This window comes from Paramisgurnus dabryanus, chromosome 6 (assembly GCF_030506205.2).
Source record: "Paramisgurnus dabryanus chromosome 6, PD_genome_1.1, whole genome shotgun sequence".
Taxonomy (NCBI): domain Eukaryota; kingdom Metazoa; phylum Chordata; class Actinopteri; order Cypriniformes; family Cobitidae; genus Paramisgurnus; species Paramisgurnus dabryanus.
Genome location: NC_133342.1, coordinates 49,956,648 through 49,982,032, shown reverse-complemented (window position 1 = coordinate 49,982,032; position 25,385 = coordinate 49,956,648). Strand labels below are relative to the sequence as shown.

The following is a 25,385-nucleotide window of genomic DNA, read 5'->3' as shown; positions in this document are numbered from 1 at the left end:
CTGACTCGATTACCACACCCAGTTTCAGCCTGCAGGCGAAGATAGACACACACAGACAAAGAAAAAACAAACTGTTCTCCGCTCATCCCTGAGAGCCATGCAGTCCGTCACTTCCTCCCTAGTACTCCTCCACTTCACATATGGTTGACTTCACATAGCATATTATAATGCTTTCTTAAAAACAAATCATTAATAAAACATTCATTTATTCATAAAAAACATAAGCTGTAAGATGAAAGTGATTATTATGTAAAACACATTTCAATATCATGACATCATTTCATTATTTCGTAAAATTGGTTATATGAATAAGGCACATATTAACTTCTTTAGATAGATAAACACATATTAAGTCTTTTACTGCAATACTACTTCTAAGCAAACACTTTAATCATTATTAATAACCATCTGTTAGGGAGGAAAACACACACACACAAAGAACAAGCACAGGAGATTCTGTTCTTCAAGGTTGAGCTGCCATGCCCCCATTAGGTTATTCTGTATGCAACCTTCATTTCATTGGTTAATACACCTTTATCAAAGACAACATCTTATATTTATTACATCAATTATTCAATGATTAATACTGATTAAGTAAGAAATACATTGCATATTTTATCCTGTGAATATTAAAGCATTGGTTAATAACATGGTTGTCTGTTTGCTTTTCCCCCTCAGGCCTCGCTCTTATCTTGACCATTGCCAGGCGTACATTCCTAGCTAATCCTCCTTGCAGCTTTTTACACACACACAAAAGCTGGTAACTTTCCACTCTCAAACACAAACACCTCATTTTTACATAATAGCTCAGTGCATATATGAAACACACACAATGTTTATAGAATAAAATGATTAATTAAAGAAATATAAAATGGAACAAAATCAATTTCCACAGTCCTTATTTGGACATCTTTGTAACTTTAACACTTTTGGCAATCAGCATGAAATGTAGGCAGTAAATATGTAAAACATAATTATTCAACAACACAACAATACTCCATTGTTCATGAATTGGTTAAATGCATTCATTAGTTAAACATACTAATTTTCACTTTCTCTAAATATAACATAGTTATAAAGCAAACAACTTGTTTATTGGAACCATCTGTTCTGTGTGTTTTCCCTTCAGGGCTTTGTTATCAGCGTTTGCAACCGAAACCACAGCCTCTCAACTTTCACACACACAGACAGCTTTTTTGTACTCAGCACAGGAATCATTGTTGTAACAATACACATGAAGTAAGATTATAAACAGCACGATTAATAAAACAAAATCAAATCCCACACCAGATAACTGAAAAGTCTGACCTTTTTCTTCTCGTCATCATCGGCGACAGTTAATCCAATGTACAGTTCAAACTCGTCTCTCCAAGACTTCCACGTTTTAGACAGGTTACTGGCATCCAGACACAAATGTCTGTGGAGGTTGAAGTCCGTCCATGACGTTGGCGTTAGCTTGTTAACTTTGTTGCTAATCTACGCACTTTACCGTCATCGGACTTCGCTGGCTGCTCCCAGCACCACTAAAAACTTGGGCAAAAATCCACTTCCGCCAGAGTCCTGCAACGGGTCGGGTACCCGCGGGTACCCGCATAAAAGTGTCTCAAACGGGTGGATTATGACATTCCTAAAATTCACGGGCGGGGCCGCGGGCGGATAATTAACTCCGCGCGGGCGGGTAGTAGTGCAAATGATAATATGTGCAAAATCTGTATGTCTAATGATGTGACACCAAACTTTGAAACACGGCTGTTTTTTCAGCCAAGCGCTTTTTAGCTGTGATACTTAAGCTGTGAGCCGGTTGGTTGTTGTGATACTTGTCCCGCCCTTTCTCCACTGTGATTGGACGGCCGTGTGACAACTGACATTGACGAGCGGAGAATTTCACCCAAACTTTAATCTCTTTCAACTCTCGACCCTCAGCGCCGAGCGCGGAAAAACCGCTGACCGCCGGCTTATTTGAAAAACGGCCACGGGGGTAAAAGCTTTGGTGTGCACGCCCTAATTACCATTACACGCGGAACATATGACATTTGACCCATCACGTCACCACCACTACAACAGTGCGCGACCAGTTTGTTGATTCTTCTCGTAGTTTGTTGGAGCCTTTCTTTTACTGTCTATGCTTGGAGCCCTATGGTTGAAGCGAGCGTTTCGGGACTCTGGCATAAAGTTTTGCTGTTGATTGCCGGAAGCTGAACGTCTTCTCTTAGAAAGCATTTCGAGACGAGACTTAGGAGCACAGCAGGGGTTGTGTAGGTAGGTTGTTCTTTTTCTTGTTTTTTTATTAATATGTCTATTTCTGTATAGTTATCATGTTCCATTTGTGCCGATAGACTACTTAAATGGCACAAAACAGAGCGCACTTTAGCCTGTTTCATTAGCCTATTCATGACGCTGTTGTGATGTTTAGAAAGGTACGAGATAAAAAATAAAGCACTTTAATTGGAATGATTTTAGAGTGTGTGATTTATGCGGGTACGGGTCGGGTAACGGGCCAAATATTAACGGGTCCGGGCGGGTGCGGATTTAATTTTGATATTATCACGGGTGACGGGTCGGATCTGGTGCTGAACTTTGCGGGTACGGACGGACACGGGTCTCCAAAAATGGACCCGTGCAGGACTCTGACTTCCGCTGCCACCATGTTAGAGTGTGGTGTTTGCATATAAAACAGGAGTCTATATTCTTAACTCTGACCCAACCGGGTCCTACTTTATTCTAGCCTGGCTCCGCCCTCCTACGTGCTTCCGCTTAATTTTCATTTCGCTTCAGCAGTACGTCTGGGATGACTCTATAGAGTTTCGTTTTCTCCTGCAAAAATCTGCAGGACCAATCAGCGAACAGATTGGGGTGGCTAAGAACAATGACGTTGAGGTTGTGCGTCAGTTTGAGTTGTAGTTCAGTAATGGCAGTGGAGAAAGACGTGAGAAAAGCTATTCGGTCCGTTGTTACAAAACTGCCGAATATACAGAAGTTAAAGCCGGAGCAAGAACCAGGTTTGCTAAGTTTTGTTTGTCTGATAATTCTAACCGTCCGGTTTCGGTGCATGATATACGTCACGACCACACGTTAGCGATTGGCTTTGGCAGATCCTGAGTGACTCTGGGCAGATCCAATAGTTTTAAACTTCAACAATGGACCCTCCTTAACGGAAGTAACCCTTTGCAATGGAGCGTGGCCAGACTCTCTATACAAATGAAATTAATGTACGAGAGTCTGGTTGGACCAGGCTAACTTTATTCCACAGTTTGTCCCAAAACACAGTCTCACGTGCGAGCCTCTCTCACTCGCCCCTCGCTTCTTCCCCGGACCCCACCCTCGTTCGCCCCCTAGTGGCAAGTACAATCTGAACAAGCATTATAACAATTTTCATTACTGAAAAAATGCACAAGTGAATTTGAACTAACAAATGGCTGAACCAAAACACAGAGCAGTTTAAATGTCAAGTTTAAGTGGAGAGTCACTTCTTCTTTTGATTCAGACACTGTAGTGATTGAAGATTTTTCTTAATCACAAGGTCTGTGAAGGAAACAGAATATATTCAAAATGAATTAATAATTAATGAACATAATTAGCATAGATATGCATTAGAATTTTGTTAACTTCTCAGTTTACCTTATAAAGCTTTGACTGTGTCCTTGTTTAGCTTGACATGAGTGTCCGTTTGATCCGTCACTACACACCACTCTACAAGTTACATAGGGTTAGGGCTCAACTCACTGACACTGATTATCATGCTATCATGTTATTAATTTTTCACAGAAAACATAAAAAAGGAAGGTGATGTTTTCTTTATAAGAAATATTTATCCCAAGTGCAATTTTAATAGATAATATAATTAACCCAGCCTCAGCTGTTGTAGATATATTCTCTTGTAAAAGCATCCCTTTTAAAAATGTATTTTTTGTATCCATCTAAGTAATGTTAAAAATAAACAAAAAGACAATAAGGTTGTCAAGACTGAGCTGATATAAACACCAACCAATGAATTAGAGTTGGCTGGTTAGCTCAAGAAAATAACCATATGGTCATAACATTATTCTTTTAAACTTTAACATTTTTAAACTAGGGTTAAACATATTTTTTTAAACTTCAGGGCTGGTTTCCCGGACAGGGTTTCTGTTAAGCCAGAACTAGGCTTAAGTTATATTCGGACATCTAAATAGTTTTAACAAAACACACCTAAATCCTTCTCTGCAGAAAAACAAAACAAATAAATCCTTCTCTGCAGAATGCAATAAATCCGCTCAACAAATCACAGCGTACCATTCCACGCATTGTAAACAACAATGGCTGCGTGTTGAATACACAATGAATCCTAGTTTTCCTCATCTACTTTGTACTTCGTGATTAACAAACCAACAAAAACAAAATGAAACTTTTAATGGCATTGATAAACCTGTGGTGGTTTTCTGTGATGAGGAAGAAACGTAAGCCACTCGAAGTCAATGAAAATCGAGCAGGAACAAAATATTTTACAGCTGAGCTGATAGCTGTAAAAAAGTTCAGTGATGACGTCCCAATTGGATGACTGCAGCAATGACAGTGTTCTTAATATGACAAAGTAAGTGTTTAGATTATTAATGTTTATTTTTTTTAATCAGTGTATACCACTAGTAAACTAAATGAATATAACATGGCAAAGAGGAATGCACATTTATATATTGATTCAAAAGATTTATACCATTTTGAAAAAAAAACCTTTATTTTTATTGCATTTTGCGAAAAAAATAATCAATTTTTATAATGAATCTTTGAAACTCAATTATGGATTTGAATTTTTATAGTTATTATAACCTAAAGATGCTATGTGAAACTTTGTTACGGAAAATTTATGGTTTTTGTTAGCTCTTGGTATAGAAAACACATTTTTACCGAAATTTGCCAAAATGGATTTATTGCGTTTTGGAACTAAACTCTTCATTTTTACTGTTCATCTATATTTATTAGAAAATGTTGGCTCTGATTGGTCAATTTGAATGCAGCTGTGCTAAAAAAGACAGGCTGTTATTGTTACGACTGGTAACGAGAGTGAGGACACAAGTGCAAGTTCACAATAAATAACATTTAATAACAAACGAGAAACAAAACATGAGTAGAAAACAACGGGCAGGTAAGTAAACACAGGAACACTAAAACAAAGAACAACTACAAACATGGAATCAGCGACAATGATCTGGCAGTCAGTATGACAGAGACAAGGGTATAAAGACTAGATAACAAACAGGTGTGATGAATCAGGTAATTAATCAATGAATGTCCAGGTGATGACGATCGGAACAGAAACAAAACATGACACGGATCAACCGTGACATAACATCCACCTTAAAGAGTGACCAAGGTGGAGCCGGCAGAACAGGAGGCCAGGGCGAATCCGGCAAAACCAGAACGGCCATCTTAGCCTGGGCAAAATGTTCCCAACCGGCCCTTTCGGGAACAGACTCCGACGATTCGACCATCGCTGGAACCGACTCCAAAGATACGACCATCCCAGGAACCAACGAGGATACGACCATCACGGGAACCGACTCAGACCATCCCGGGGGAACAGAGTCGTGCACGGTGGCGACCACCCCGTGGAATGAATCGAGCGTGGCAGCAGCCGTCCCGAGTAGGGCTGAAACGATTCATCGAGTTACTCGATTTAAAAAGTTCCTCGAGGCAAAAACTCCGCCTCGAAGCTTTGTTAAATTCATATGACGCGCACTATACGCGCAGGAATCTGATTCGCACAGACCGTTGTTCAATGTTGCGGAAGCACACCATAGCGTGTGATACATATTGAATGCGGTTGGCGCGATGGCGGAGGGTAAAGATAAAAATAAACAGCAGAGAATGTCTAAAGTTTGGGATCATTACACTCTTAAAAAAGAAGAGAACAAGGTGCAATGTGTCTACTGCAAAGTCGACCTGGCATTCCACAGCAGCACAACTTCAATGATCCAGCATCTGAGCCGAAAGCATCCACTTCATGCTGTTTCACCAAGCGTTGCTGAAACAAGGTAATGTAGTCTAAGCTTATACATTGATGTTTGCTGATTTTAATTCTATAATGTATTTGTAGCGATGTCGTGATGCGGTTTGACTAGATATGATGTTTAGCTTTGATGTTTTTAAGTAAGCCAAGAGAGTATGCAAGAGAGTATAGCCTAAAAAAGAAACCCTTCTCACACACACACACACACACACACACACACACACACACACACACAAGGATGCAACCTCGTCTCTCCCGCGCCAGTCATATAGTGGCAATGCATCACATACGCTAAAACTTTTATATAGCCACGCAACAATAATTTCAGCATTCATTCACTGTATACACCGGGAAGTGATGTTAAGACGCGATTTTTCGAATGGATGCTTTACGTAAAATGCACCGCAATTCAAGTAATGCAAGCCAAATGCAGTGTGAAAATGATTGTATGTATTTCTACCGTACCAAACTGCAATGAAGAAACTGGTCTGACTGGGGTGTCACTCTTCCTCACGCACGGCATGCATATGTAACGCTTCTCTTCCGACAGCACACAAATCACAGGCAGACACAGAGAACTGCGTTTCATGCGTTGTTTACTGTAACCACATGGAGACAAAGAAGAACATATATATCCTCTGGCGACAGTGGGCATTTACCAGGGACGTGCACAGGAATTTTTAGGGGCAGTTGCTTTGACCTAAATAAAGGGCACCCCCCCATTTTTTTTTTTAACTCACGGCCTATATGAAGGACTGAGAATAACAGGGTCTTTATTAAAATCAGCAAACATGTTTGCCTGATGCCTACCAAAAAAATTGTAGCCTAGGCTGCTTGTCTGCAAGCTATGATAGCTAGCTGCTATCTGTCTGATTATTTAGGCTTAATTGTGGCAAACTCAGCCTAGATTCATGAAGATAGAGAGGTAGAAAGAGTAGCCAAAAACGTAGAAGTAAAAAGTATGCAATGAAAATAATACTCAAGTAGCGAGTTACTAGTTACCCATGAAAAAAATAAATCTAGATATACACGCGCAAACACACACACACACACACACACACACACACACACACACAATACAGTGCCCTCCATAAGTATCAGAACTGTAAAGACAAGATTTTTCTGTTTGCTGTGGAGACCAGAAATTGGTAAGATAAATATCACTATGTCAGAAGTTTAGAATGTCACATTTTATTAACCTTTGTTTATGTTTCAACACATACATGCTTTAACAACAAAGAACAACAGCATTTAATGCTGATTTATGTGTGTTGTACACAAATGCACATAAGTGAATCAAACTGATCCTACACATTTTATGCTTTTCATGTGTAAACAATCATGACACAGCTCAGTGACCATTAAAAAAAATAATGTGACAGATTCTGTACTTTTGTCTCATGTTCATCTTTTAATGTTTAGACATTTCTTGACTCCACAACAAACAGAAGAATACTTATGAAGGGCACTTCTACAGTATGTGTTAAACTGCAACATACGCAAACAGTACAGAAAAAAGAATACAAACACAGAATAGACAAGCATTTCAAATTGACAAATTAACTCTAGTCTCAATGTTGATGTAGCTTATAGCTGAAATATCAGACAAGTAAACTGACAAGAGTTTTGCATTCACTATGTATAAAGTTATAAATCTCCTAAGATGGTCTGAGGACATTGACAGTTTACACTTACATAAAAATGATTTTAGACAAAACTCATGTTTTCTTACGTTGTCATGTCACGTGTGTTTTGTGAGAATCACTTACATCTAACAGTACAGTATATAGCGAATCACACGTCAATCATCGATGGATTTTCTTCAATCTGTGCTGCAATGCTTCTGGAGGTTGCACGCTTTTTACTGTGTCTGACGATGGACAGGTCGCGTGTATGTAATGGCGGGTACATGTGTGAAGTTTTGCTTTTTAGTTAAAAGATTGGTAAATTCATTTCCACGTCACCCAACACTGGTAATATTCTGCGTGTTTCTACATAGGTTACGAGTAAAACAGCTTCGGACGATTCCGTTTTTGCCGCGATCTGAACAATTCATTCAAACTGATTCGCGAACCCATTTAAAACGTTTGGCCCATTCGCTTTGTAAAGAATCGACTCAAAAGACTAATTTATATGCAACACTTTGTAAGGAATCGACTCAAACGAGTCATTAATTCGCGAATGCGCCAGAAACACAAGATAGCAATTTAAAGATAAAATACAAATTTCGTAATTAATTAAAATACAGTAACGAAGGAACGCTGCATAGTGTAAACGAAGTAAAAGTACAATTTATTTTTTTCCACCTCGGAAGGGCAACTTGAGTCGAGAAGGGCATATGGGCAGTTGCCAGGGCAACCTGAGCAACCCCCCTGTGCACGTCCCTGGCATTTACACTTATCTACCACCTCTCAGCATCGGATACATTTCTCTGCTGTTGATTTAAACACTTAAACGCGACGCAGCGCGCATTTATTTCAATATAACAGTCAATATTCAAACTAATTAACATACCTGTAACCACATGGAGACAAGAAGAACATATATATCCTCTGGCGACAGTGGGCATTTACACTTATCTAAAGTAGCGAAAGGAATATGAGATTCAACTGTGTTTGATTCAATAAAGATGGAGTCAGCCATGCAAAGCACATGGTGAGCAAATTGCATCTAAACTCTATAAAGTTCATCAAATACAGTCAAAATCACTTAATATCTCATTTCACAACATCACTGAACTTCAATTACAACATTATTTGTGAAATGAACAAATATTAAGTTATACAGAAATCTAATTTCAGCAGAGCACATTTTACCTACCACCTCTCAGCATCGGATACATTTCTCTGCTGGGGGTGGGGAGTGGTTTCACAATCAAGTCACCTTACCCACTAATTACTTAATGTCGCCACAAGGGGTCCCCAGACAATTAATAAATGAACAAAAAACACAGCAATTTTGGTGAAAGTCATAACATTTATAGTAACATTATTAACCCTGTTACATTCACCCCTGCGGAATTTTACCAAAATTGTATAAAGCCCAAAAACAAAATACACACAAAAGTTTACCAAGACATAAGACAGGGTCCTCGAAAAGGACTGCCAACTATCAAAGTATCCCATAGGGATGGAATGGGAAGAGACTGGCGCCATCGTCTCAACCCAACAACTGGCTGTAGGGTGCCCAGTTTACACCCCACCACTCTGTCACATATGTGTGTGTACATCTCCTTGTAATAACGGGAAAAAGAAGAAAAGACAAAAAAAGACAAAAAAAATAATTAAAAAGAATAAAGAAAAGAATTTTTTTCATACAGAATCAAAACATCTACAAACAAGAAATCTTGTCAGTAAATAACACACTAGTCACGAAGAGCTTGAACAACTGACTTACAAATGGTTTTAACATAGGGTCGTAGCTTACATCCTGTCTGGACATGGTATATATCAATCTGTTTACAGGATTAATAACACGTCCGAATCTGGATGTCACTCGAGCAAATCCACTTGGAACAGTATCATGAACTGGTTCTTGAACAGATTGACTACTGCTCACATCAAATTGCTGGTCTGGCAGTGTGAAATTAACAAAAGGCTGTTCTGGCTGAGTGGTAGACCCACCCGCTATCGTATCCACCACAACAGAATCATTGATTGCACTTACAGGATAAGACACTTCACTGTGTAGACCAGGATCAACCTGGTCAGAGTTATCATCAGGCAACTGAGAACCCCATTCTAGAGTTCTATTGGTACAATCTTTAACACAAGAATCTAAAGATGTCACCTCTGTGTGCTCACATCCATTATAGGCACAGATTTGGGCGGATTTGGGGCAATACTAGCAGAGTCATCAACAGCTGTTTTAAAGGTATCAACATCAGAACCTGCATGAATGGTCTCATTTGAACAGTTCCCCCAGAATCTCTAGTTCCATCGTGTTTGAAGCACGGCTTGGTATTATGCAAAGAGGCATTCTCAGAAGTTGATGAGGGACTATCAGCATCAACATCACTTGAAAAAGGCAAAGATGTTGAATCATTACAGCAAGCATCTGTAACAGGAAGAAAGTTGGCCAATAACAGCAAATTCCGATGAACAACTTTTTCCTGTCCAGTGACAGTATTGCAAATTCTGAAAGTGTTTGTGCTAGGAATCTTGTTAACCACAGTATAAACAGTTGATTCCCAACGATCAGCAACTTTTTTCTTCCCTCTCTCAGCACGATTTGCCAAAAGCACGCGATCAGACACTTCAATATTAGACCCTTTTGCCTTTCTGTCGTACAGTACAGCATGACGGTGTTGCTCCTTATAAGCAAGTTTTTGAGCTATGTTCATAGCTTCAGAAAGATCCTTAGACAGAGTGGACAAATACCTAGAGTAATCTGATGATGTTGAATCACTTAAAACACTTCGAAACATCATGTCAATAGGTAGACGGGGAACCCTCCCAAACATGAGATAAAAGGGGGCGAACCCCGTCGTCTCATGCACTGTACAAATATACGTGAAAGTAAGAGTCTGTAACCGTCTTGGCCAATCGTGTTTCTCACCAGGAGGTAATGCACGAATCATACCACCAAGTGTCCTGTTGAAAAGTTCCACAGCACCATTCCCCATTGGATGATACGGGGTTGTATGGGATTTCTTTATACCTGAGACTCTGAGTAACTCACTGATAAGGTTGCTTTCAAAACTAGCCCCTTGATCAGAGTGAATTCTCTCTGGAAACCCATAGATACAGAAGTATTTATCCCATAAAACCCTGGCTACCTCCTTGGCTGACTGATTTTTACATGGGAAGGCCTGAGCCAGTCTAGTGAAGTGATCAGCCACAACAAGGACATCAACAGATTTGTTCTGCGAATTTTCAGCTGACCAAAATTCAATGCAGACAATCTGCAGAGGCCTATCAGACTGAATATTCACCAGAGGGGCTCTACCATCAGGTTCAACAGTCTTGCTTACAACACAGCGCTGGCAGTGGCGTACATATTCAAGCACATCCCTGTCAAAATGCAACCAAAAAAAAACGTTGTCTCACCAAGCTGAGGGTTCTGTACTGACCCTGATGACCAGCGTGGTCGTGAGTACCCTTCATCACCTCAGCTCTGAGAGAATCTGGCACCACAAACTGAAATCACTTTGTCTTCAACAAGCTGTCCCAAGACACCCTGTAGAGCAGAGGTCCCCAACCACCGGGTCGCGACCCAGTACTGGGTCGTGGACAAGTTGCAACCGGGTCGCAAGAACGTCCCGAAAAAATGTATATAATAGCCACGTAATAGCTTAATCGTGTATTTTGTACTGTAAGAGCCGACTTCAAATAACATCAATCATTTCCACTTTTGAACAGAGCCGCGCTCTCTCTTTTTCTCCGCCTCTCTCTCTCTGCCAGCGCATCAGCGATCACATTGCTGTCATTTGAGCATACAGTACTTCTAAAACACAATCGATCAAAGAATTGCGGAGGTATGACTTTATGAATCATTTGCAAATGTACTTCGCAATGATGTACATATGCGGATACGTTCAAATGTGTGACAGCGCAAATGACTGAAAAGTAATTATTTTACTCTTCTTTAAAACAACTTCAGAATTATCCATCGATCGTAGCACCATGATCAAAATAAACTATTGGGCTAATAATATTTTAACGGCTACACTTTTAACGTAAGGAACCTAAACTTGGCAATCATCATTAATCATGGTAAACGTGAGTCGCCGCAATTCTTCTGGCATCTCTCCTCCTTCACTGCATTTTTCTTCTCTTCTGTTACTTGGAATTGGGTCTCGAGCCCGACCAAGATTCGAGCTGCCTTCGAGAACAGCAAGCCAAGTTCGTTTAGGTTCCATTAATTATTAAGACTAAATGGGCAGGCAAACTAGTAAAACAATGAAAGTAAAAAACAATCCGCCAAAATATGGTTTTACACGTCTATAGAAAATATACTATAGCCTAAAAAAAGCAATTATTAATTTTCCTTATGCATGGCTGTTATCTTTACTTCCGTTTAAAACGTAAATTTCGAAAAGGAGGATTTTCAGCACGTTTGAACAGCAACTCAGCGACCCCAATACTCTCACCCCCCGGTCCGCGAAATTTTTTTAAAGCTGAAACCGGTCCGTGGTGAAAAAAAGGTTGGGGACCCCTGCTGTAGAGCACCCCATCAACAATTTTAAGTTTCTCCCAATGCTTCAAATATCTAACAACTACAGCAGGCTCTTTTTCTCTCTCTCTCCTAAAGGGCCTACGACTTCTCTCTACATACTCCAAAACACGAGAGAGAATCTTGTCACTGCGTTGTTTATCATAAAGTTAGCTCGTTGTGTAAGCAGGGAAAGAGTCAAAATTAGTGTCAACCATCTGGGGCAAATTTTGCAAAGCGGTCAGAGCACGTACTCGAGCACCAGCTTCCCACTCGTTGTGAGACTGCAGGACTGCTGAAAAATCATCACTTGACACTAACGTAACATTCTGGACAACAGAATCTGTGTGGGTGAATTGGCCAGCATCACTCGCTGCCTGTCAAAACGCATTTTGAACAGAAGCATCAGACATCTCTTTCATATTGCACCTTAGATGATCAAACGATTCATTCAGCAATCTGCGTCCCACATTCACAAAAGGCACACGGCTTAAAGCATCAGCAACTGAATTCTGAGAGCCTGGGACATACTTAATGTCAAAATCATAGCTGGCTAACTTCGCTACCCATCGCTGCGCGCAACAATCCAATTTTGGTTTCGTCATGATATGGGTTAGCGGATTATTATCAGTGCAGACAGTGAACTTATTGCCTCTAAGCCAATAGCTAAACTTGTCACATACTGCCCATTTTAAGGCCAGAAATTCTAATCTATGAGCAGGATAGTTTCTTTGAGACTGAGACAGTGATTTACTAGCGAATGCAATAGGCCTGGCAATAGTGTCACCCTGTTACTCTTGAGAAAGAACAGCCCCAAGGCCATCCAGAAGCATCAGTGGAAAGCATAAAAGGCTGATCAAAGTTTGGATGAGCCAGAACCACACTATTCAGCAAGGATGATTTCAGCATCTCAAAGGCTCTGACATGGTCATCAGTCCAGTGCTCACGATTTAGCTTACGGCCCTGTGAAGATTGCTTCAATCTCCATCCAACTTTAGATTTTCTCGTCTGCCCTGCAAGCAGTTCAAAGAGAGGTCTAGCAATGGATGAGTACTTGGGTATGAAATGTTGGTAATAATTTACCATGCCAAGAAATTACCTTATATGTTTTTGACTCGGAGTCACACCATCACACTCCATCAGATCAGTGCAAGTCATTTTCGTAATACTCTCGACTTAACAAGGGTCAGTAGAGACACCTGTCTCATCAACTATGTGTCCTAGAAACGTGACTGACTTTCTGAGAAAATAACATTTCTTTGGTGACAGCCTCAAATTATGTCCACGCAATCTGCTAAAGACCATTTCCAGTCGCTCCAAGGCAGCTTCTTACTAGGAGCAAAAACGAGAAGATCATCAAGATAACAGAGTAGGCTCAAGAAATTCTGATCACCAAAAATTGCTGTCATCATTCTCATAAAGCTACCAGGACTATTAAATAACCCCTGTGGAAGACTGTTATATTTATACAGCCCCATCGGGGTCGTAAAAGCGGAATATTTCCTGTCATCAACATGCAAGGGCATATTGTAAAACCCTGATGTGAGATCCATGGTGCTGAACAAACAATTAACAGAAAAAGATCTGCACACTGTAAAAAGTCCCTTTATTAAAGTAGTTAAAACTGCAACGTTTCGGTCAAAGACCTTCGTCAGGCAAACCATGTTTGTGCGTATCCTGTTCTCTCTTCATGCTGAACAAACAATTACCACCTAATGCAGCCAAGCAATCAGCTTGGTGGGGAAGTGGGTATGAATCTTTTGACGTTCTCTTATTTAGCCACCGAAAATCAGTGCAGATGCGCAGGTCCCCATTCTTTTTACAAACCAGCACCAATGGAGAGGCAAATTCACTGGTTGACTTTCGAATTATGTCTCTCTCTTCCATCTCATTAAGCACTTTGCGAAGAACCTGATAATGACTCGGAGGCACTCTACGGTACAGCAAGCGGAAGGGTCTGGTATCAGTAACATGAATTCTGTGTATGAACCCCTCACCCTTACCACAATCAAGATGATGGCGGGAGAAAATATCCTCATACCGCAAAACAAGGTCTAGAAGTTGTTTCTTACAACCCTCAGAAACCTCACATGAGTTAATGTCCAGCCCACTCCAACCAACACGTAGAAGCTGCTCATTTAACTCATCTACCCCTCCAACCTGGCTTGATGTGGAGTTGGCCACCTGAGAATAGCTCAACAGAGGAACCTCCTTACTGATAGGTACAGCAGTTTCCATATCTTCAAGAGCCACACATGCAAACACATCAGCAATCTTTGCATTGCGTCTCAGCAATATTTGCTGATGAGACATGTTAATGAGCTTCAGTGGTACCCATCCGTCACCCCATAAAGGACTGACAAGTCTAGCCACTAATACTTGTCTGGGGGCTAATCTGGAAGTAGTGGCTTCAGTCATCACAATACTACCTGGAGAAAAGTCACAAGACCTATCCAACTTTCCCCATATCAGGTATTCACGGTCGGGTTCCAGACACACTGCTGCAGTACATCTGACTGTACCAATCTTATCTGGGATTTCCCCACCTTTCCAACGTTCCACTCCTGCTAACATAGAAAGAAACTGTTCAGATTCTAAATCAGCATTTGAACATGGATGAGACAATGCTTTCCAGTAAGCAGGACAACGTTTAGACTGCTGGATCACATGTTTGATTACATTTGTCCCTATTATAAGTTCATCCAGTTGGCCATGAACAACTAGGGTAGGCACAATGATCTTACAGCCATACACTTCCATTTCAACATCATAAGCTGATTTAGGTTTTACTCAACTGCCGCCGCAGCCTATCAGAACTACATCAAAATTGGATTTATTCTCTTTTTTCAACACACCAGCATCGAGGAGTTTGGCCTCTGCGCTTTCACTCATTGTACAAGCCATTGACCCACTATCAAGCATGCCGCCAAGAGTTAACTTGTTTCCCACGATGACTGGAATATTTTAATAAAGTTCTGTACAACGACATTGTCAGTTGAATCACAAAAGTCTTTGATCAGTGTAGATGCCGCCTCAACATCAACATCAGCCATATGGGAGTTGCCACCTAGACCCGCACACCCCCCCACCATATACGGGTCTGTTAGTTTCCCCTAGTCTGACTACACTGAGCAGACACCCTGCGTGGACATGCACTATGTGTGTGGCCTGCGGAAAAACAAGAGAAACATAATCTTTCTCTTAGACAGTGGGTTTTGGTGGAATGGGTACGCGCTCTACAGACATCGCATATCCTCACTCCGTCACCTTGTCTAAAATCAGCACTGTGTGAAGTGTGTGCATTGTTGTTTTGCTCTACTTTCTCAAGCACTTGTTCCAACATATTCTTTATGCGGCTAAAGATTTCCCCATCTGGCTTCCGCACATTTTGAGCCATGGAGATGACTGTGTCAGTACATTGAGGAACATTGGGACGACTTGTCTGCGCATCAGATTGACAATTTTCAAATGGTTGTTGTGGGTCATCACACTGAACAACAGCAGCAAAGTTTTAAAAATGAGGACTAGCATGTCTCAATGGTGCTCTTTTTTCTCTCTGATAATAATCCAGCCTCCGCTGAATGTCTCTTGCATTCCACTCGTCAATTGGCTTACATTTAAAGAGGCATGACAACTCAGCATCAGGGCAGTGTTTCACAAACATACGCGCCAGTTCCATGCTAAAATTATCCAGAATTCTACCCTGTCTACGCAACCCTTCTTCAGCCAAATCAGCTGCTTTGTTCAGTCTAATCCAGTAATCAACTGGATTTTCTTTTGGCTCTGGACATGTGGAATAAAAATCAGCCAGAGGCAAACAAGAAGAAGCATCGCTTAAGTATTTGAGCAGTATGGAATAGATAATTTCAGGGTTGCGTACCACATCAAGAGAAACATCACTCCTCAACCCAATTTTCACGATGTCTCTTGCTTTGCCCATTAGTCTTGACAGGATTTCGTCAGCTTGATCAGATACTGGACACTTTTGTTTGTTTAGTTGAGATTTTGTCAACTCAATCCAATCACAGACAGAGTATTTATCAGAACTATCACCTTTAAATATCACCGGTTCTCTGTCTGCTTTAACATGAACTGTGACTTGAGATGTATTTTGTCTGATGCTATCAAAGCCCACATGTCTGCTGTTTTGGGAGTTACAATTGGAATTCATGACTCCAGTCTCAGCAAGTCTAGCCATAATTGAATCACCTATTTGTGTTCCGAGTCTACCCATCATATCTGTCAACTGTTGCAATGCATGGTCTGTATTATCAGCTCTTGGAGTGGAGACAAAAGGCCCATCCCCCAAAAATGGTCTCGCCGTCTGATTAGTTGTGGAGTGACCACGCCCTATACCCCTTTCACTATCGCTCATAGACTGAAAATTGACAGTTCCTCCACAAAATGATTCGTTACGTGTCATGCCACTATTATTCAACCCAGAGAGCAAAACACCTCTCCCTCTGGGGACAAATGGGCTAGCAGTATGATAGACTGAAGGAAATTTTTCAGCCATTATTTCAAAATGGATGGGGAAGGTTAAAAGAAAATAGCTATAAAAAAAAAATAATAACAATAATAATATTTAAAACAAAACCCTTACAAAAAAAATTAAACATGTTCTTGCATAAACCGATTTAGTTCAATCACGAATACATTGCAAATTCAGCCATGTTTAAACAGAGTCCTAGATTTAAAATTAGTCCAAAGTACATATAAAAAAAAACAAAATGAATCTCAAGTTCAAAACGAGTCCAAAATACAAAATGAATCTAATGGTATAACTGAATCAAAAATTCAAAATGAATCCAAAGTTCGAACTGAATCAAAAATTCAAAATGAATCCAAAGTTCAAAACGAGTCCAATGCACAAAATAAATCTAAAGTTCGAACTGAATCAAAAATTCAAAATGAATCCAAAATTCAAAACGAGTCCAGAGTTCAAACTGAATCAAAAATCCAAAGTGAGTCCAAAGTTCAACTGAATCGAAAATTCAAGATGATTCCGAAATTCAAATGAATCAAAAATTCAAATGTTTTGCTTAACTCAAGAAAGTTCAGAATGTAAATGGAACGACCAACCAATGTACCATTCGTCCAGTCTTCTTGGTTCCTCAATGAAAATATGACATTTCAGCAACCACACGGAGATCTGAGTCATGCGGATCTTTGTGATGCTGCATTTCATGCGTTGTTTACTGTAACCACATGGAGACAAGAAGAACATATATATCCTCTGGCGACAGTGGGCATTTACACTTATCTACCACCTCTCAGCATTGGATACATTTCTCTGCTGTTGATTTAAACTCTTAAACGTGATGCAGCGCGCATTTATTTCAATATAACAGTCAATATTCAAACTAATTAACATACCTGTAACCACATGGAGACAAGAAGAACATATATATCCTCTGGCGACAGTGGGTATTTACACTTATCTAAAATAGCGAAAGGAATATGAGATTCAACTGTGTTTGATTCAATAAAGATGGAGTCAGCCATGCAAAGCACATGGTGAACAAATTGCATCTAAACTCTATAAAGTTCATCAAATACAGTCACAATCACTTAATATCTCGCTTCACAACATCACTGAACTTCAATTACAACATTATTTGTGAAATGTACAAATATTAAGTTATACAGAAATCTAATTTCAGCAGAGCACATTTTACCTACCACCTCTCAGCATCGGATACATTTCTCTGCTGGGGGTGGGGCGTGGTTTCACAATCAAGTCACCTCACCCACTAATTACTTAATGTCGCCACAAGGGGTCCCCAAACAATTAATAAATTAACAAAAACACAGCAATTTTGGTGAAAGTCATAACATTTATAGTAACATTATTAACCCTGTTACACATACACACACACAGGTTGCTAGGTTACCCAGAAATGATATATTATTTGTTAAAGAGACACTTCACCCATTTGCATTAACGTTAAGCTTTGTATAGTTAGAACCCCAGACATGTTTTTGAATGGTCATGCATAATTTTCTTTATTAAATTGCTTTTCCTCTTTTTCTCCCTCTCAGCACATCACAAATGAGTATGGACAACTTTGTTCGCCAAGCTCAGTCATGCACTGTTCAAGAGGCTGCGATTTTTACAGAGAGCATTTTGAACATGCTTGTGACCGATATGAGACCACTGTCCATGGTGGAAGACGAGGGTTTTAGAGACATGATCTCAACTTTTAATCCTAAATACAACCTGCCATCAAGAACATATTTCACACAACTGATGGAGAAGAAACACAGAGACATCACAGAAAAATAAAAGCTGTCCTAAAGCAAACAGAGTGTGTTGCTTTGACAACAGACATTTTGAACAGTGTGGCAACAGAGGCCTACCTGGGGGTGATATGCCACTTCTTAGGGGAAGATTGGGAGATGAAGTCCCTCTCTCTAACCACAATGCCCTTAGAAGAGAGACACACTGCAGCCAACATTGCAGACTGGCTACAGGAGAGTCATTGTCCATGACAATGGGGCCAATGTGGTGGCAGCAGCAAGAATTCTTAGAGAGAGGCATAGGTGGGCTTCTGTGAGATGTGCAGGGCATACTTTAAATGTAGTTGTGCAGAGCACACTCAAAAACAAAACAATGTTTTGCAGCGTCACTGACTTCATCGACGTCAGGGCACGCTCACGAGCTCTTTGCTGTTGCTGCTGTATTTTGCTATCCGAGGAATTAAAACGTGTAAGAAACACTCACAACATTTCCAAACCCCAGTACGGTAATGTGCAGTTAACCTCCTCTGTGTAGAAAATATGGTTTAAAATGTGACAGTCTCGACATTATATTAGTAGAGATTTCTAGGTTTATCTTCTTGGTACAACCCCAAAGTTCGCCAGAGTTCACGGGGGCGCGGAATCACAAATGCTCACATATGAGGTAAAGTTGAATGCAAAAATCTGTTCCTCTAATAATTTTTATCTAAACATTTTTTTAATCATTATTGAAAATTAAACTCAATCACGTGGCTATAGCTTATGTAATTTTCGTTGTTTATAAACTTTATGGATTTAAAATTACATTAATTGTATAGGACTATGCAGTTGTTGTGCAATATGCATTGACACAATTAAACAAGTCATTAAACAAAACGTAAATAAAAAAAACATGCTGTTCCAGATGTAAATATGATGCCAATATGTCATTATTCCGATTGAATAGTATTTGAAATGAAAGTTAGTCAACACACTTATTTTGGAGGTTTTTGTCATGAAGGCAGGAAGGCTCAAAATAGTGCCATGGAAAAGACTGAAAGCTCTATAATATTGATTGAACGAATTGCTTCGAAAATTGATTCAGTTTTTCAAAGCAGTTCCAAACACCACACACGCTGGCGACCCCTGCTGGTCAAAAGATTGTAAAAGCAGATATGTCCAAACATTTTACACTTTTTTTACAAAATAAAAGCAAGATCTTTATTAAAATATGTTTAAAAATATTTACCTTAATTAAGACATAATTAAAAGTGTATTATGTGTTTTTAGTTTTATTTGGGGCAAACAAATCATTAAAACTAACTACCCTTTTAATTATGCACATTTTTGTCATTAAATCTGTCTATAAACAAAAAGTAGACAAATTGGTAGTGTTATTAGTCAGATCGGATAAATGTTTTATGAACTTGCATAATAAAACTGACCCGAGTTCACCTAAACATATTAGACACTGGTCATTTGTGATCAACTTCCCCTAGTGGTGAACCATCGGATTTTCGAAACGTTTCGAAGCAGTTATGATGTAATGAAGCCTCGTTTGCTAAAATCACGTGACTTAGGCCAGTTTGAATCAAGCTCCGAACCACTGATTCGAAACAAAATATTCGTAAATGTTTCGAAGCCTCATGAAGCAGTGCTTCGAAAACGACCATCACTATGTATGCACACATTTCTGTAAGATGTGCACACTGTGCCCCCTTAAAAAAAATTGGTGCATGACGCCCCTGGTAACGCACAAACTCACCCCGGTGGTGCGGTGGTTATAGATCAGGGGTCTCCAAACTTTTGTTATTGGAGAGCTACTTTCTAAAAAAATATAAGTGGTCGAGAGCTACAGTCTTGTTCAAAATAATAGCAGTACAATGTGACTAACCAGAATAATCAAGGTTTTTAGTATATTTTTTTATTGCTACGTGGCAAACAAGTTACCAGTAGGTTCAGTAGATTCTCAGAAAACAAATGAGACCCAGCATTCATGATATGCATGCTCGTAAGGCTGTGCAATTGGGCAATTAGTTGAATAAGTTGAAAGGGGTGTGTTCAAAAAAATAGCAGTGTGGCATTTAATCACTGAGGTCATCAATTTTGTGAAGAAACAGGTGTGAATCAGGTGGCCCCTATTTAAGGATGAAGCCAACACTTGTTGAACATGCATTTGAAAGCTGAGGAAAATGGGTCGTTCAAGACATTGTTCAGAAGAACAGCGTACTTTGATTAAAAAGTTGATTGGAGAGGGGAAAACCTATAAAGAGGTGCAAAAAATGATAGGCTGTTCAGCTAAAATGATCTCCAATGCCTTAAAATGGAGAGCAAAACCAGAGAGACGTGGAAGAAAACGGAAGACAACCATCAAAATGGATAGAAGAATAACCAGAATGGCAAAGGCTCAGCCAATGATCACCTCCAGGATGATCAAAGACAGTCTGGAGTTACCTGTAAGTACTGTGACAGTTAGAAGACGTCTGTGTGAAGCTAATCTATTTTCAAGAATCCCCAGCAAAGTCCCTCTGTTAAAAAAAGGCATGTGCAGAAGAGGTTACAATTTGCCAAAGAACACATCAACTGGCCTAAAGAGAAATGGAGGAACATTTTTTGGACTGATGAGAGTAAAATTGTTCTTTTTGGGTCCAAGGGCCACAGGCAGTTTGTAAGACAACCCCCAAACTCTGAATTCAAGCCACAGTACACAGTGAAGCATGGAGGTGCAAGCATCATGATATGGGCATGTTTCTCCTACTATGGTGTTGGGCCTATTTATCGCATACCAGGGATCATGGATCAGTTTGCATATGTTAAAATACTTGAAGAGGTCATGTTGCCCTATGCTGAAGAGGACATGCCCTTGAAATGGTTGTTTCAACAAGACAATGACCCAAAACACACTAGTAAAAGGGTAAAGTCTTGGTTCCAAACCAACAAAATTAATGTTATGGAGTGGCCAGCCCAATCTCCAGACCTTAATCCAATTGAGAACTTGTGGGGTGATATCAAAAATGCTGTTTCTGAAGCAAAACCAAGAAATGTGAATGAATTGTGGAATGTTGTTAAAGAATCATGGAGTGGAATAACAGCGGAGAGGTGCCACAAGTTGGTTGACTCCATGCCACACAGATGTCAAGCAGTTTTAAAAAACTGTGGTCATACAACTAAATATTAGTTTAGTGATTCACAGGATTGCTAAATCCCAGAAAAAAAAATGTTTGTACAAAATAGTTTTGAGTTTGTACAGTCAAAGGTAGACACTGCTATTTTTTTGAACATACCCCTTTCAACTAATTGCCCAATTGCACAGCCTTAAGAGCGTGCATATCATGAATGCTGGGTCTTGTTTGTTTTATGAGAATCTACTGAACCTACTGGTAACTTGTTTGCCACGTAGCAATAAAAAATATACTAAAAACCTTGATTATTCTGGTTAGTCACATTGTACTGCTATTATTTTGAACAAGACTGTACTTGTGTCACGTAATACTTAAATTAGTGATTTAATAGACAAATCTCACTGTGATTTGAACTCTTTCCCCGCCAGCATTTAAAAAAAGTTTGCCAGCGCCAGCATTTTTTATATTTTTTCCCCGCCAGCATTAAAAAAAAGTTTGCCAGCCAGTGCCAGCATTTTTTATATTTTTCACAAAATTTTAATACCTTCCAGAAAATGATTTTCTTTAAACATTAACATACGATACATCAAATGAAAGAACAGATCCTTTTAAACAACAACAACAAAAAACTTTCAGGTTGCCTATTTATACTTTTCTATCACCTCTTAGATATGGGTAGGATTCTTAAAAAAAAAAAACATTTTGAATAAAGAAAATAATTTATTAAAGATCAGATATAGAAAGATGATCCAAACAAATACAGAGTATTTACTGCTTTTGTATTCATAATAGGGATGTGCATGTATGTCATTATTTCATTTTGATTAATCCATAGGTCTGAAAAACGAGTATTGGATTAACTGGGGGCGGGGAAAAGGGCGTCATTGTAAAAATGAAAATATTTTTATTAAAAACACTCAAATAAAACTTAATTTTGCAGAAACTATGACAGAATAATAAACACATGCTAGATTATTAATGAAATAAATGTTTTTAACAGAAACCTCTAAAAGGAAAAGCTGCGTGACAAAGTGAAACTAAAAGGTTTATTAACACAAACTGATGCGATTTCTATATGACGCACTCTACATGATATTAAGCCTTGATACAACATAAATGTATTATACAACGTGCATCTGCACAAAAGTTATGTACTGGACAGAAAGTTTAACTCCTGTTGTGGATGTGCATCATCAGCATGCTTTTAAACACGTCCAGTCAAAGCACAATTAAGCTTCATTATATTAAGCAGCATTAAGTCTTTTGCTATTATTTTAGCGATAGTTGTGTCATCTCGTCCTGTGTCGTCTCACCTGTTCTCAGTCAAGATGTAATGCTTGTATGACTCTCTGGTATCTCTTGACATTTGATGTTTAAATTTGAGATTATAACCCATTGAAGTTGTGACAATGACTGTATTTTCGTTTTACCAAAAGTAAATCCGAAAACTACAGTATCCTTTTAAATCATAGTGACTCGACTCTCGACACAGTGTTGCGCGGATTGGCAAGTTGCCGCGGCGCAGGTGCGCGGACTTATCTGTTTGTTTTTGGATCATACTTGTTAAATTACTGATGTCATATGATACGCCGGTCTACAACGCGACGTCAAACACACACCCAGTTTTTACTACCACAGGCGCTTGTAACACTAACCAGACATCCAAATGCACCATAACTACAGAAAATATATAAATAAACCCACAAGCGAGCTACCTGCAATTAAGACACGAGCTACCAGTAGCTCGCGAGAGACGTGTTGGAGACCCCTGTTATAGATTGTGTGTTTGTGGGGGGGGTTTCGTGCATGCAGGCATGTGGTTATTGATGCATATAGTCTTATATATATAATGCATACATATATTTTGAAATGTCAATGAGTATCAGATATACAGTTCTTAACAAACGTGCGTGTTCATAGGCACCAAATTTTTTCTCCACCGGTGTGTGCTCGTCACAGGGTCATGCAATGCTTAGGTTACTTAGCAACGAAAGATGCTCTGAAGCGCCCACGTGCTTTGAAGAGGAGGAAAGCAGCGTGGTCACATTTCTGCGTGGTTTTAGATGCGACATGAATTAAATGTGAAACAACTGTGCACGTGTGCTTGGCCATTTCAGTGGGTGCTCGGCCAGAGAACCCACGGGATCGGTGCCTATCTGAGTGTTTATTGTAGCACTTCCATCAGTGAAACAACAAGTGAGAAACCTTTTTGGGGTAATAATGTTTCCAGCCACACTGAAAACGCATTCTGATGTTGTACTGGTAGCGCAGAATGATACTTTTTCTCAACATTAAGTGACCAAGAGAGAAAGAACGGCCATTTCTCAATCCGAAGGCGGCAGCCTCCAGAGGTCGCATATGCAGACTGCAAGTCCTCAAGCCTGGTTTATTTCAGTTAACTGAGTTACATTTGCAAGTCATAAGCATATTACAACAATGTATGATTAACAAAGAATAATAGTCAATTTTATAATTGTTAAAGTTATGAAATAAGACATTCGTCTTTATGGCGAATGCAGCTTGCAAATCCGACTTCCGGAGGCTACAGCCTTTGGATTGAGAAACGTCCAATATCTTGCCTCATTGTTCCACCCCCAAGCCAACAAGTCATCACTGATATCAATTGCCTTTCCTTGCAAATAGCGCAGTAACTCCGCGGCTGCTGGCTGTTTGCGTTAACATGAACCTGAAGACATCTCACTGGGTTAGATTGTAGTTTATATTTTTCATAATTTGTGACGTGCACACTGCAGTGGTGTGGTGATCATTACAACCCTCACAGCCCTACGCCTTGATCTTTTGCCTATTTTACTATTTTTCCGATAGGTTAGACCAGGGGTCCCCAACCTTTTTCTACCACGGACCGGTTTCAGCTTTAAAAAAAATCCGCGGACCGGGTGGTGAGATTGGGGGGGGGGGGGGTTTGGGTTCGCTGAGTTGCTGTTCAAACGTGTTGAAAATCCTCCTTTTCGAAATGTACATTTTAAACAGAGGTAAAGATGACAACCATGCATTAGGAAAATTAATAATTGCTTTATTTAGGCTATAGTATATTTTTTGTAGACGTGTAAAACCATATTTTTGGCGGATTGATTTTTACTTTCATTGTTTTTACTAGTTTGCCTGCCCATTTAGTCTTAATAATTAATGGAACCTAAACGAACTTGGCTTGCTGTTCTCGAAGGCAGCTCGAATCTTGGTCGGGCTCGAGCCCCAATTCCAAGTAACAGAAGAGAAGAAAAATGCAGTGAAGGAGGAGAGATGCCAGAAGAATTGCAGCTGGGCGCAGAGGCACACATTTGAACGTCTCCGCATATGTACATCATTGCGACGTACATTTGCAAATGATTCATAAAGTCATACCTCCACAATTCTTTGATCGATTGTGTTTTGGAAGTACTGTATGCTTAAACTCTAATGACAGCAATGTGATCGCTGATGCACTTGTAGAGAGAGAGAGTGGCGGAGAAAAAGAGAGAGAGCGTGGCTCTGTTCAAGAGTGGAAATGATTGATGTTATTTGAAGTCGGCTCTTACAGTACAAAATACCCGATTAAGCTATTACGTGGCTATTATACACATTTTTTCGGGACGTTCTTGCGACCCGGTGGCAACTTGTCCATGACCCAGTACTGGGTCGCGACCCGGTGGTTGGGGACCTCTGGGTTAGACCATATCCCTTATCCATACATATTCCCCCTTTGGCAAGGTATATTCTCAATAATGCTCTCTATCTGCTGAGAGTGATAGCATTTCAGTGTTTTCCATTGGTTACCTGGCAGCTATCTCACTATTCTTTCGTTACAACTGTAAACACTGTTCCAGGTTAATTCCATTCACCAATGTTATTGACCTTTTGAAGTTCAAGTTCAGAAACAATGGGTTCCCAAGGGCAAAACCCTAGTGTCATCA

The 25,385-nt window shown here is 39.8% G+C and overlaps 1 protein-coding gene across 1 annotated transcript in view; it reads left to right on the top strand.

The window, feature by feature from the left end:
* Positions 1-25,385, top strand: part of adcy1b (adenylate cyclase 1b) — a 550,524-nt gene that overhangs the window by 239,414 nt on the left and 285,725 nt on the right. The window lies entirely within an intron of this gene.